The sequence below is a fragment of the Triticum dicoccoides genome, chromosome 6B (assembly GCF_002162155.2).
Source record: "Triticum dicoccoides isolate Atlit2015 ecotype Zavitan chromosome 6B, WEW_v2.0, whole genome shotgun sequence".
Classification (NCBI taxonomy): Eukaryota; Viridiplantae; Streptophyta; class Magnoliopsida; order Poales; family Poaceae; genus Triticum; species Triticum dicoccoides.
In genome coordinates, this window is record NC_041391.1 from 559,223,344 (window position 1) to 559,236,937 (window position 13,594).

The window sequence follows — 13,594 nt, forward strand, 5'->3', positions numbered from 1 at the left end:
TTCTTTTATTTATTTTCTTTTCTGTTTTATTTCATTTTAAATCATTTAGGCATTTTATAAAAATGTGTTTGCTTTATTATAATCACCCTTGTAATACCCGACACCCACCAAACATTTTTGTTTCAACTTTTGAAAACTTTTATTGTTGACATTAATTTGAGTTTGAATTTTGAAGCGGTTTTGAATTAACCCGAGATTAACTACAGTGTCAGAGGTGACGTGGCACCATTAATGTGAGATTACTGTAGCATGATTATCCGGGCGTCACAAAAGGAATCTGTGAGGAGCAATGTGAAGATTGAGCTTACAGAATTCCTCATGGAGAAGTGGTTGACCTTGCTGCAACATGAGATTGTTGCAATAGGATTTACGGCTTAGTGCATCAGCCATGACATTGGCTTTGCCTGGAGTGTAGGTAATCCCTAGATCATAATCTGTGATCAACTCCAACCAACGTCTTTGCCTAAGGTTCAAATCTGGTTGGGTGAAGATATACTTGAGGCTCTGGTGATCGGTGTAGATCTCGCAACGTTTACCAAGAAGGTAATGTCGCCAGGTCTTGAGTGCATAGACTACGGCTGCAAGCTCTAGATCATGTATAGGATAATTCTCCTCATGTGGATGCAACTGTCAAGATGCATAGGCAATCACATGACGATCCTGCATAAGAATGCAACCTAGTCCCTGTCGTGAGGCATCGCAGTAGATAACAAAGTCTTTAGTGAAATCCGGTGGCACAAGTATGGGAGCAGAAGTCAGGCGTCTTTTCAGTTCCTGAAAACTGTACTCACACTATGGGGACCACTCAAACTTTTTATCTTTCTTGAGAAGTTCCGTCAGGGGTTTGGCTACTTTGGAGAAGTTTTCAACAAAGCGGCGACAATAGCTGGCTAGACCAAGGAAACTCCTAACTTGTTTAACGGTTTCAGGTGGAGTCCAATCGAGAACGGCCTTAACTCTCTCAGGATTGACAGCAATGCCCTTACCAGAGATTACGTGGCCTAGGTAGGTCACTTCTGGCAACCAAAATTCACACTTGGAGAACTTGGCATAAAGGCGGTGCTCTCTGAGTTTTTCTAACACAAGTCTAAGATGTTCGGCATGCTCTTCCTCGTTCTTCTAGTAAATAAGAATATCATCGAGGTAAACCACGACAAACTTATCTAAGTACTCCATGAAGATCGAGTTCATCAAGCGGGAGAAAGTGGCTGGGGCGTTGGTTAGACCGAAGGACATGACGGTGTACTCGTACTGGCCATAATGAGTGACAAAGGCTGTCTTGGGGATGTCCCCGTTTCTGATCTTGATTTGGTGGTAGCCTAACCTCAGATCCATCTTGGAGAAGACTGAGGATCCAGCGAGCTGATCATACAGTTCGTTGATCCTGGGGAGCGGATACTTGTTCTCTATCGTGACCAAATTAACGGGACGATAATCCACAACCATCCGGTCCGTACCATCCTTCTTCTTGACGAAGAGGACAGGGCAAGCCCAAGGAGAAGAACTAGGACGGATGAAACCCTTTTGCAAGGACTCATCAAGTTGTTTCTTAAGCTCGGCTAGTTCTAAGGGTGCCATCTTGTAAGGTCTCCTAGAGATTGGAGCTGTTCCTGGGATAAGATCTATGACGAACTCTACATCTCTGTCAGGTGGAATGCCTGGCAGTTCCTCTGGAAAGACATCCGGAAAGTCACGGACTACCGGGATATCTTCAAGGTCTGGAAGAGGGCTGGCATTAAGAGAATAGAGCTGACGCTTTGCAACTCTGGTGGAGACAGTGACTATCTTGCCAGATGGGTGTGTAAGCTGAACAGACCTGGTGTAACAATCAATCTTGGCATGATGAGCTGTCATCCAGTCCATACCCAAGATGATGTTAATATCTGAGGACTTGAGGGCTACAAGTGATGCAAGAAATACAAGTCTATCAACAAGGATTTCATTACCATAGCTGATTCTGGTGGTTTGCCATCTAGACCCTGGGGTTTGGATTTCAAGTGGAGTTGGCATATCACAAAATGACATGTCGTGCAAACGAGCATATCCTTCAGAAATGAAAGAATGAGATGCTCCAGTATCGAATAAAACTGATGCTGGGTGACAGTTGACGAGGAGTGTACCAAGAACGACATCTGGATCATCATGAGCGTCTTTAGCTGATACGTGATGCACACGTCCACGTTCAGTGGGAGCTGACTTAACTCTGATCATCTTGCGTGATGGCTTGACACAGCCAACAGACTTCTCGGGCTGGGGTGGAGCATAACTAGCCTGAGAGCAGTCACGTGCATAGTGTCCTGGCTTCCCGCATGTGAAGCAAGTCCCTGAAGTTGGACGTGGACCCGCATGACAAGCGGTCTACCAGTAGGCCTGGGTGGAACATACGACTGAGCTGGGTGAGGCACCACATGAGATGGCCTTGGTGTATATCCAGAAGGAAGATCGGAGTTTGGAACCCAAATCCGGCGCTTCTGAGAACTAGAACCGGAAGAAGATCCCAAATCACGGGCGTGCTTACGAGACTCCTCGTAAGTGAGCTGAGCTGTCTCTGCATTGATGGCCTTGTTCACAAGAGCTTGGGATGTATCACAATGATGTAGGTGGAGATCACGACGCAACTTGGGGTTGAGACCCTTCCGGAACCTAGCCTGCTTCTTGGCGTCCGTGGACACCTCTTCTGAAGCATAGAGGGCAAGGTTCTCAAACTCTCTACTGTAAGCATCAACAGCCATCTTACCCTGGGTGAAACTACAGAACTCTTCTCTCTTGCGATCGATGAGGGCTTCAGGAATGTGATGCTCGCGAAAAGCCTCAGTGAAATCTCTCCATGTAGGAATCTGACCAGCTGGAAGCATAGCCTCATAGTTCTGCCACCAAAGACTAGCAGGACCTTCCAGGTGGTATGTGGCATAGGTGACCTTGTCATCTTCAGCTACGTTTGCGGAACGCAGCTTATGAGTGATGCTACGGAGCCAGTCATCTGCATCGAGTGGCTCAATGGAATGATGAAAGGTAGGTGGGTGCAAGCGAATGAAGTCATGAATGGTTACAGACCCTTTGAACTGATGTGCGGTGTTCTCCTCGATACGTGCCAACAAGCGGTTAGACTCACTCTTGTTCCTCTCCATTTCTAACATGAACTCTGTCAACGAAGGTGGGTCAGGAGGATCCTCATCCCTACCATCTCCGTGGTTCTGGCTACGAGCAACAGAACTTCGCTTAGCTGATGACATCCTAAGAAACGAAACCAAGGACGGAATCAGCATCAACTACAGGCTATAGAATGTAGGACAAGGAAATTAGTAACTCTCGAACTCCTAGGGCAATTCCGGCAGCATAACGGCGGTAAAATGCTCAAAATGGGACATCCTGCTAAAATGGGGTAGTAACATACTCAACATCACCACTCAAGGTTCTGAGATCATACTAAACAGGCTACACCGGAAGTACTCGAAAACTGGGGTATGACTCTGATCAACCAATCCTATGGGACTACGGAGTAGTAGCACGTGATCCTGATAGACGGAAGAGAAAGCCTAGTTCCTTAACCCTGTAGGAAAGGTAGGATGACTCAGATCAGAAGGCCATGAGGTATAAGGAGTAAAAGAGCCTTACGTTCCTTCCCACAATCAATTCCCTTACATAACTAAAGAATTTCTAGACTCAACTTCGACCAGTTTGGCTTGGTGATCCTACAGGCAGTCAGGCTCTGATACCAAAGCTGTCAGGACCCCGATTCCATGCCACACCGATCTAGCATGTAACACCTCATATCACTTTGCGGCCTCACGCACGGTATTCCCACGGGTGTCGCCTTACCATGCCCGGGACCGTTTGCGCCTTTTGGCACACGTATATGATAGTGTTGCTAGCATCCATATGACAAAGAACCCGGGCTGACATGGCTAGTCGTAAACCCAAAGTGGCACTAACTTACAGGGACAGGCATACATGACCCAGCATCGAACGTGTCGGTCATCAGCGAGTGAATCCGGGCTGTAGCACTGGGCTAACAGGACTCCGTGAACCGACTGTAGCAGGCTAACAGGACTCGGTAGACACCGCGTGACATTTCCCCGAAGGGACAGACACAGGAATGAAGAAGGACACATGCCGGCCAGCCTAAGTGTTCCGGAGCAGTAGCAAGCTACCAGGGCTCAGTGGAAGCACTAGGAGACATTTCCCGGTAAGAGAGGCTACTAAGGATAAACAACTAGATAGTCAGATCCCACACATAGCAATACACATTACACGTACGCATAACATGCAAGTATGTGCTGTACAACATGGCATCACAACATAACTCAACAACTCATATAGATAAAGGCTTGGAAGAGCCATCATAGCATTTATTACAAACAGGGGTCACATGACCCAACATTCAGAGCAAACAAGCAACAAGCGGAAGCATTACATGTCTGAGTACAGACATCTACAAATGAAAAAGGCTAAAGAGCCTGACTATCTACAACATCCGATCGAGATCGTAGCTGAGGTACAAGCTACTCGTCGAAGCCCACGAGAACACTAGTAAGACCGAAGTCTCCGCTGCAAAAACATAAATAAAGCAACATGAGTACAAAGGTACTCAGCAAGACTTACATCAGATCCTATCACATGCACTTGTATCAAGAGGGTAATGTGGGGTTTAGTTGCAGCAAGCCAGCTTTGACTCTGTGGCTATCCTGTTCTACGACTACCAGAAATTCTTTGAGGTGATATGGCGCACACGAGTCCACTAATCACCACACAATACACTACTATGGATTCATCCCCTCTCCCTACGAGAAGGCCATCCATAGCACTCACACTTGTCTTGAGCATTTTAGAGTATCCACTTCAAGTTGTCTATGTACCATGTAAGCATCCAAGAAGTCCATAACCGCGGACCCGGCTATTCGAATAGATCATGTTAACCCTGCAGGGGTGTACTTCTTCACACATGCTCTTGCCACTTACCGCCATGTACACGTCATGTATCTCGGCAACCTTCAAGCGAAAGCCTGGCGAGGGTGTCGGCCACGACCTGACTAACCACACAAGACTCTAGCCCAGGTTTATCGCCTATTCGGGTTCCATCCGCAAGGAGATCCGGCCGGGATGTCGCTCACGGCCCCAAACGATGTGTGCAGGGTTCCCGAGCCCACCATCTGGGTGCCACTCGGTACACCAGGCCACGTGTGCCTAGTCTGTCCCAAGCCCACCCTGCCGGGTGCCACTTGGTAGAAAAATAGCACTACCTACAAACACCAGAAACTAGTTGCGACTCCTGGACAGAGACCAAGTTGGTTAATAAGTCGAGAGGGGTCGAGTTACCGGAACCCAATGTGTGGTAGTATCGAGTCATTGGACAACATACATAGACCTCAGTGCTTAAGGACGGTTCCAGTGAGACAACCCACCATGAACTCCTACATGGCCTCTCACCGCTACCTTTACCAAATCGTGTTCACACACTTCACTCTCAGCATCAAAACATAGAACTGCACTCCAATTCATTCCCAATGAATTAGACCTGACACAACTCTAAGCAATAGCAGGCATGGCATGGTAGGAACACAACATGGCTCAATCAACTCCTACACATGCTAGTGGGTTTCAACTATTTACTGTGGCAATGACAGGTCATGCAGAGGAATGGGTTCAACTACCGCAGCACAAAGTAGCAGATGAATCGTTGTTGTCCTAATGCAATAACTGAGAGCAGGAGCGAGAGAGTAGGATTTTATCGGAATGAACAAGGGGGTTTGCTTGCCTGGTAGATCAACAAGGAAGGCACTGCTCCTCAGACAGGTACTCTGGAACACTCTCCGGAGCAGGACCTATCGAGAAGGAACGGTGTTGACAATCAAAACACAAGCATATGCAACAATATGATGCATGATCATGGCATGTAGATGTGATGTTGTTTGAGCTAATGCAGCTAGCAATCATTTGGGTGAAATCCATTTGAACCAAAGATTCAAATGCATCTCCAAAATAAGCTCTTTATATAAGCCAGTTTAGTGTTTCACTTATACAGTAGGTATAAGTTGGTTTGTCATGCATGAAACTAGAACAGATGGAAAGATTGCATTTTTTGATAATTTTTCATATATAAATTATTTCAATCTGAGCTACGGTTGAATTTCTATGATTTTTTGAAGTTTGAATCATTTTCTGGAATTTCTTGATTTAATTTAAATCCAGAAAATGGATAACTGCGTCAGCATGACGTCATGTCTGCCTCAGCAGGTCAACGGTGCTAACCAGGTCAAACCTGACGTGTGGAGTGACACAGTGTTAAACAAGGGGGTTTTACTAATCTAATTAAAAGATTAGCACGCAGGGGCCCACTGTCAGCGTTAGGGTTAGATAGATGGTGATTAGCCTTAAGCTAATCACCTGACCCACGGGGCCCACCTGACGGCCGGCGAGGTCAAAGGGTCAAACCTCACCGGCGTTAAGCCGCCGGCAAGGCCCGAGACGGCGGGGCACCGCGGAAATCGCCCACAGGGCTCCGTTTAGCGCGCGAAGCACAACTATGGGATGCGGACGCTCGTCCGCATCCAACCGTGGTGGTGGCTCGGCCGGGGAGTGGCCGGAGTGGCGCTGGCGACGAGCTCGGCGGCGGCCGAAGCTCGGTCGGGGTTGGGTTCGGCGCTACGGTGCACGAGAGGGCGAGTGGGTGTGTGCGTTAGGATCCTGGGAGCTTCCTGAGCACGGTGAGGCGCTCTGTTGTGAGCGTGCGCGGCTGTGGCCACGACGGCGAGGAGCTGCGGCGACGATGGCTTCGGCCACGGTGGAAACGACGGCTACGACGCGGGAACGAGGGGGAGAAGAGAGGGGAAACGGGGAGATGCTCACGGCGGACTCGAGGGGCTTGTCGGCGAGCTCGGGGACGCGCTGAAGACGGCGGGGCGGCAAAGACGATCTCCGGCGACCGGAGATGAAGACGACGGCGATGGCGACTCTCCAGGGCCTCCCGAGGCGCGTGGCTTGACGGAGAGGTAGCCGGCGATGTGGCGGAACTTCTGGGCGCAGCGGCAGGGCGAGGGGTGGCCGGTGGGCCACGGCGGCGAGCAGCGGCGCTCTCCGGTGCGCTCGGTGAAGAGAGGGAGAGGGAGCCAGAGGAGGGGAGAGGCACGGGAAAAAAGGGGGTGAGGCCAGGGGGATCGGGGCGGCACCGGGAAGAGGCATCTCGGCGTCGCGCTGGCAGGGGAGGCAGGCAGGCGAGCTGGTGGCGTGGCGCTCTGCCCATGCGCGCGCGTCGGCCACACGCCTGGCCGACTGGCACTAGGAGGACGACGGCGGTGGTGGGCTGGGCCGGCTTGCTGGGCCAGGCCAGGCCGCACAGTCCCAGGCTGCACAGGGAGGTAAGCACCAGGTTTTTCTCCTGTTTTGTTTTTCTTTTCTATTTTTCTGACATTTGTTTTGATTTAATAATAATACTAAATCATTTTATTTCCTTATGCCAATTTTTGTAGGAACTAATGATATTATTCCAGAGCTCCTCAACAAGTGGCACAATTTTTGGACATATATTATATATATAACATATATATATACAATGCAAATAATTATGCATTAATTCCAAATGCCCAAAATAAATACTTATGAGCTCCTAAAAATATTGGTTTGATTTTTATCTCTGTCCAATATTTTCAGAGAGCAACATGAGCATTTTCTTGGGCCTTTTTGGAGAAATTTTTATCTGGGTCATTTCCAGAAATGATTCTGAGGGTTTCACAAATCCCCATTTCAAAATTAAATGGAATTTAAACATGATGCACAAATGACTAGGTAGTCTAGGTCATACCAGAACTAGGGATGTGACACTGGTGCGGTGTTGTCTTCAAGTTAGTCCTGTCCTTGCAACATTTCATCAGGTGACTCTTCAGTATGCTCTTCAGTGGCCATGAGGTTAAGTGTCTTATATTGTGCGCATTTGTGGCCAAAGAACCACTTGCCTCCACAATATCTGCAAGTGCCAGGCTCTCTGAATTTCTGTTCAGTTTTAGTTGTCTTGTCCTCTCCTTCCCTCCTCTGTGGTGTCTCATTTTGCTTATATTTATTGGGGAAATGAGCAAAGTTGTTTGTCTTCGCATACCCACTATGGGGTGTATATCTTTTCTGGTTTGCTTGGGCTTGAACTCCCATTTCCATGTCCCTGGCATTTTCTACTGCATCATACAGTGTAATTGGTTTAAAGGGCTTCAGGTAGTGTTTGATTTCAGGTCTTAACCCATTGATGTAGCACTTGACATAGTATCCTTCAGCAGCTCCAGGATTCTCTTTTTTGTATGCAGCCATTCTTTCCTCGAATTTATCAGTATAGGCAGCAACTGAATCAGCTCCCTGTTTGAAGGAGTTGAAATTTTCCACTATCTCATAAGAGCTATCTCCAGAAAATCGTTTAAGGATTGCTGCACAGAACTGGTCCCATGTCAAGTTTTCCTGAAGAATGCCAGAGTTTCTTAATCAAGTAGCAGCTCTACCAGTGAGATACATCTGGGCATAGTCCCATTTTGCTTCTTCTGGTACATGGACCATCTCTGTCATCCGAAGCCATTCCATTGGATTTGTACCATCAAATCTAGGGAATTCTATTCTAGGAGCTTTGGCAATTGATCTGTAGAAGTGGGCATCTCTGTCTTGACCTCTGTTATTGTCATAGTGTCTGTCAAAGTGCCTGACTTGCTCTGGGTTTTGCTGGAACTGGTGTTGCTCTCTGTTTTGTGGAGGGGGGGCTTGCATGTACTGTGGCTCTGGTGGATAGTAATGGTGGTATTCATATGGGACTTGTTCAGGGGGATAATAGTGTGGAGGAGGGGGTGGTGGGGGTCTGATTGGGTAAAACTGATGTTGTGGGACATGACGCTGATTTGGGTAGTACTCCTGATGCTGATATGCAGGTGGGTAGTATATTTGTTGCTGTTGAGCTTGAGAATAATCAGGATTGTCATTATACTGCCCTTGCATGGCGTAATTGACTTGGGGCTATTGTGTGTATGGTTGCTGATCCATGTATTGTTGTTGCTGCTCTTCTGCCCAACCAAAGTTGAGCGCTTGTTCCTGCCCTCGGCGTCTCCAAACTGGTGTCCCCCTGTTCAATAGAGGCGATGTATTTGCCAGGGTCCTGTTAACTTGGCCAGGCTGCTGGGGAGGCGGTTGTTGCTGCTGTTGTGGTTGGACTTGGCACTGCTGTTGCTGCCCTGGTCTCGCCTCTTCTGCTGTTGTTACTCTGGGACGCGGGGAAGTGTCCAGCTTCTCCTCCATCCGCAACATCAATTCTTCCAGCCATGTGAGCTGCTTCTTGACATCAGTAACCTCTGTGCGCACGCTCTCCACCTTGGTATGGAGGCCGTCGACCTTGCCGTCTAGCTGCTCCATGTCCAGCTTCATCTCTGCAACTTCGGCGGCATCCGCCTTGTCCTCGCCCTTCGATTTCGCCATGGAACGAGATCCGGCTCCGGAATTTTACCACAAGGACGAGCCTTGGAACCCTCGCGAGATCTCGGCTCCCTGCCGCCACCAGCGCTCCTCGCCGCCGAAGGCACACGAGCCGACCTTGGTCACGGGATTTTACTACCAGGAGAGGATCTCGCCGGCAACCGCACCTAGCTGTCGACTTGTGCCCGAACTGGTCTACCGCCGCCGTTCGCCTCCTTTCCTCACGCCGCCGCCGCGCCGCCGAGGACCGATGACATCTGATACCAATTTGTTAGATCCCAACTATGATATGAGTTACAGAACAGGGGAATAATGCAATTGGAACTGAATTTAACTCCCAATCTCGGAGACCCAGCTATGAATTTGGGATTTCTACAGCAGTAGCTAAATAAACTAGGGTTTGATAGTTTGGGGATACAATGATTGAATGGTTCTCAGTGATGCGCACGCAGGCGCCTTATAGTCCAGCACCGAGCTGGAATGCGAGGTGAAAAGAAAGGCAGTGCTTGGTGCTGCATCGACCGTCCATCTCGCTCCGCCATCTCAGCCGTCGGATCTTCATAACTGTGGCTGAACCGACACACTGCATATAACTGAACTTACAATGGTGTTGACTCAGAGGATGCAGGTTGCTGACAGTTGGGTTGTCACCACTATATTCGCACCCGTGCAAATAATGACCGACTTCCCATCGTCGAAGCAGAGCGACAACTCGAGGCATTGCAAAGAGGAGGAAGCCAGGCGAAGGTAGACCTAAAAAAGTGCGCACCGCAAGTCCCGGGAAGCAATGGCGACACCGTACCCTATTTTTGAATTGTGCAAAAAAAACTTAGTTTTTTATATTGGTGACGAAATTCACCTAAGGAGTAAGAGTTTAGCTGGATTGATATCACAGTTCTAGCACCACCACTAGCAGGAAGTGACGATCACGACCACGACAGTACCCTAAGCTCCAGTACAATCATTGTGGACACACAAAGTACAACCGGTAATTTGGACACATAGCTGGATCAAAGTGAAGAGTTGGAGGAGTCGTGGAGGTAAGCTTGTAAAATCAACAATGGCGGCGGAATTTGACGGGGAGGAGAGCTAGAAGTGGTGGTGGCTGTGCCGCTGTGGGTACCTCAAGACAAGTGTGAATCTACATTGTGCCGTATGGGAGCCTAGGCCCCAACTCAATATCTAATGTTGCAGCTTTGAGGTCCAATGGTTTATTTATTGGCCCCAATGGCCCAACATCTGTGTCCCCATTGACTTTGGGTCTCCATTTGCCTTTTCGGCTGGGTCCGCTCCTGCTTTCAAAGTTCAAGGCCGTCCGGGGCGACTCGGAGGTGGCTATGGCGTTAAGATGTTCAAAACACAGATTTTGAGACTTCATTGCGTCCAAAATTTAAATAGCGGCATCGAACAGGAGTGTTGAACAAGTTCTGGCTAGTGTTGTTTAGTGATTTGACCAAAGCATTTTTGCTGCCATATATGCCTATCAAATGCTCTGAGAAGAATTCAAGAAATAAAATTAATAGCAAGTTGTGGAGGCATGTCAAAACACATCCATGAACAAGTTCTGAGAAGAATTCATGCTTTTCTGTTTTTTTCAAAACGGAGTCAAAAGATTTGGCTCATCTCATTAATAAAGGAGGGGTAAACAAGGCTCATAGTTTAGAGAGGTCCAAGACGCATCTCATCAACATGACAAAAGAGGTAAACAAGGTTCAAACTCCCTTCATTTTTATTTAGTCCGCGTATTAGCTTTGATAAAAATCAAGCTTTATAAACTTTGACCAAGTTTATAAAAAATAATATTAACATAAACAATAACAAATCGATAAAATTAGATTTAGTATTGAATGTGCTTTCACATCATAGATTTGTTATGACAAATGTTTATATTATTTTTTATAAACTTGGTCAAACTTTATGAAATTTGACTTCAGTGAACTCTAAAATGCTGAGTAAATAAAAACGGAGAGTGTATAGTTTAGAGAAGAATTCAAGAAATAATATTAAATGCAATATGTGAAGGTATGAGCGATCCTCTTTGTCATGTTTGGTTAAAGACTAAATCCATGAATCGTCTCTCCGTGGACAACGTATAGACTTGGTCCAGGTCGATCCACTAATAACAATTGACGTAAGGCATCAGATTTTGCCAGAAAAATCCAAAAATCTCATGTCAACCAACCAATCAATACAATCGCAGATTATCGTAGAAGAGAAAATAACCCATTACTGAGCAATACCTACGTATGTGCCGCAGCATCACGAACTGGATAATCCATCCTGCATTGCAGCGCCAGTTCGTACACTTGCCAAGTTGCATACATATGTGCAGAGTCAACTGCGATGCCCGTTCCAGGCGGCGTGCGTGTTTGTGATCCGGAGCTCCCATCTATCTATATAAGCTTGGAATTTAGAGCTACAATTAACCAGTTCAATTCAATCCAGCATTGGCTCTGAGAGAGAAGCAATGAAGCAAGGATTGATGACAGCCATGTCATCTGTTTCGCAGCTGCTGCTTCTCCTGCTGTGCAGCTACTATTCTGCCGTTGCCCGTGCTGAAGCCGTCTGCGCCGAGCAACCAGGTACGTACAGGTACAGCACACTAAAAATTGTCCAGTGCAGTTGTGATGATCGTGGTTTAACCTCGTTTGTAAATTTTATAGCGACTCCCTCGTCGTCCAGTGGACCCACGGTGCCGCTGAACCACCGGTATGGCCCGTGCTCGCCGGCGCCGTCCACGGTGGAGCCGACCGTCGCGGAGCTGCTCCGCGCCGACTAGCTCCGGGCCAAGTACGTGCAACGGAAGTTCTCTGGGACCGACGGGCTCCAGCCATTGGATCTCACCGTGCCGACCGAGCTGGGACTCGCCCTCGGCACGCTGCAGTACGTGATCACCGTCGGCATCGGCTCCCCTGTCGTGACCTAGACCATGATGGTCGACACCAGCGGCGACGTGTCGTGGGTGCACTGCCGCTCCCCGACCGGGTCGACGCTCTTCGACCCCAGCAAGTCGGCCACCTACGCCCCCTTCTCCTGCAGCGCCGCGGAGTGCACGCAGCTCGGCAACAATGGCAACGGCTGCTCCGACTCAACGTGCCAGTACGTTATCGAGTACACTAATCAGCCGAACAACACCGCGACGTACGGCTCCGACACGCTGGTGCTGAGCTCCTCCGACACGGCCGAGAACTTCCAGTTCGGTTGCAGGCAGGATGAGGCGGAGGTGGAGGACAGCATGGACGGGCTCATGGGGCTCGGCGGCGACGTGCAGTCGCTCGTGTCGCAGACGGAGGCGACGTACGGCAAGGCCTACTCGTACTGCCTCCCGCCGACCAATGCCACGTCCGGGTTTCTCACGCTCGGCGCGCCGAACGACACGTCGGGCTTCCTGTCGACGCCGATGATCAGATGGGAACAGGTGCCGACGTTCCATGGCGTGCTCCTGCAGGACATAGTTGTGAACGGGACGCAGCTCAACATACCGCCTTCCGCCTTCGCCGCCGGGTCGTTGGTGAGCTCCGGTGCGTACATTACGCGGCTGCCGCCGGCGGCGTACACGGCGCTCAAGACGGCGTTCAAGGCCAGCATGATGCAGTACAAGACGATGCCGGCCAGGAGCATACTGGACACGTGCTTCGACTTCACAGGGCTGGAGCTGGACAGCATCACAGTGCCGGACGTCGCGCTGGTGTTCGACGGCGGCGCGGTCGTCAACCTCGACCGTAGCGGGGTCATCATAGGCAACTGTCTCGCGTTCGCTGCCATCACCAACCCCAGCGGCGTCCCCAGCGTCATCGGCAACGTGCAGCAGCGGACGCTGGAGGTGTTGCTCAACGTCGGCCAGAGCGTCGTTGGGTTCCGGCCAGGCGCATGCTGATCACTCATTTCCGGTGACTACTTCCTTGTTTGTCATTGTGAATTGTGCGGTAAGGGACAGGAAGGTCAAGTTCGTTCAGATGAATCTCTACTACTATTAAACAAGCAAACATATTCTTCTATAAACGCACCCAAAAACACGTACACAAAACAACCAAGATAAAATACCACCTCACGATTCGATCCACCTAATTAGATCTAACCGTTAATAACCCTCATCTGTGTACGTTTAGCAATTTAGTCTCTACTACTATTAAACAAGCAAACATATTCTTCTCTAAACGCA

At 48.9% G+C, this 13,594-nt stretch overlaps 1 pseudogene; it reads left to right on the forward strand.

Annotated features, from left to right (window-relative positions):
- The first annotated feature begins 11,923 nt into the window (after nucleotides 1-11,923).
- On the forward strand, nucleotides 11,924-13,309 carry LOC119322085 (annotated as a pseudogene).
- The last annotated feature ends 285 nt before the right edge of the window (nucleotides 13,310-13,594 follow it).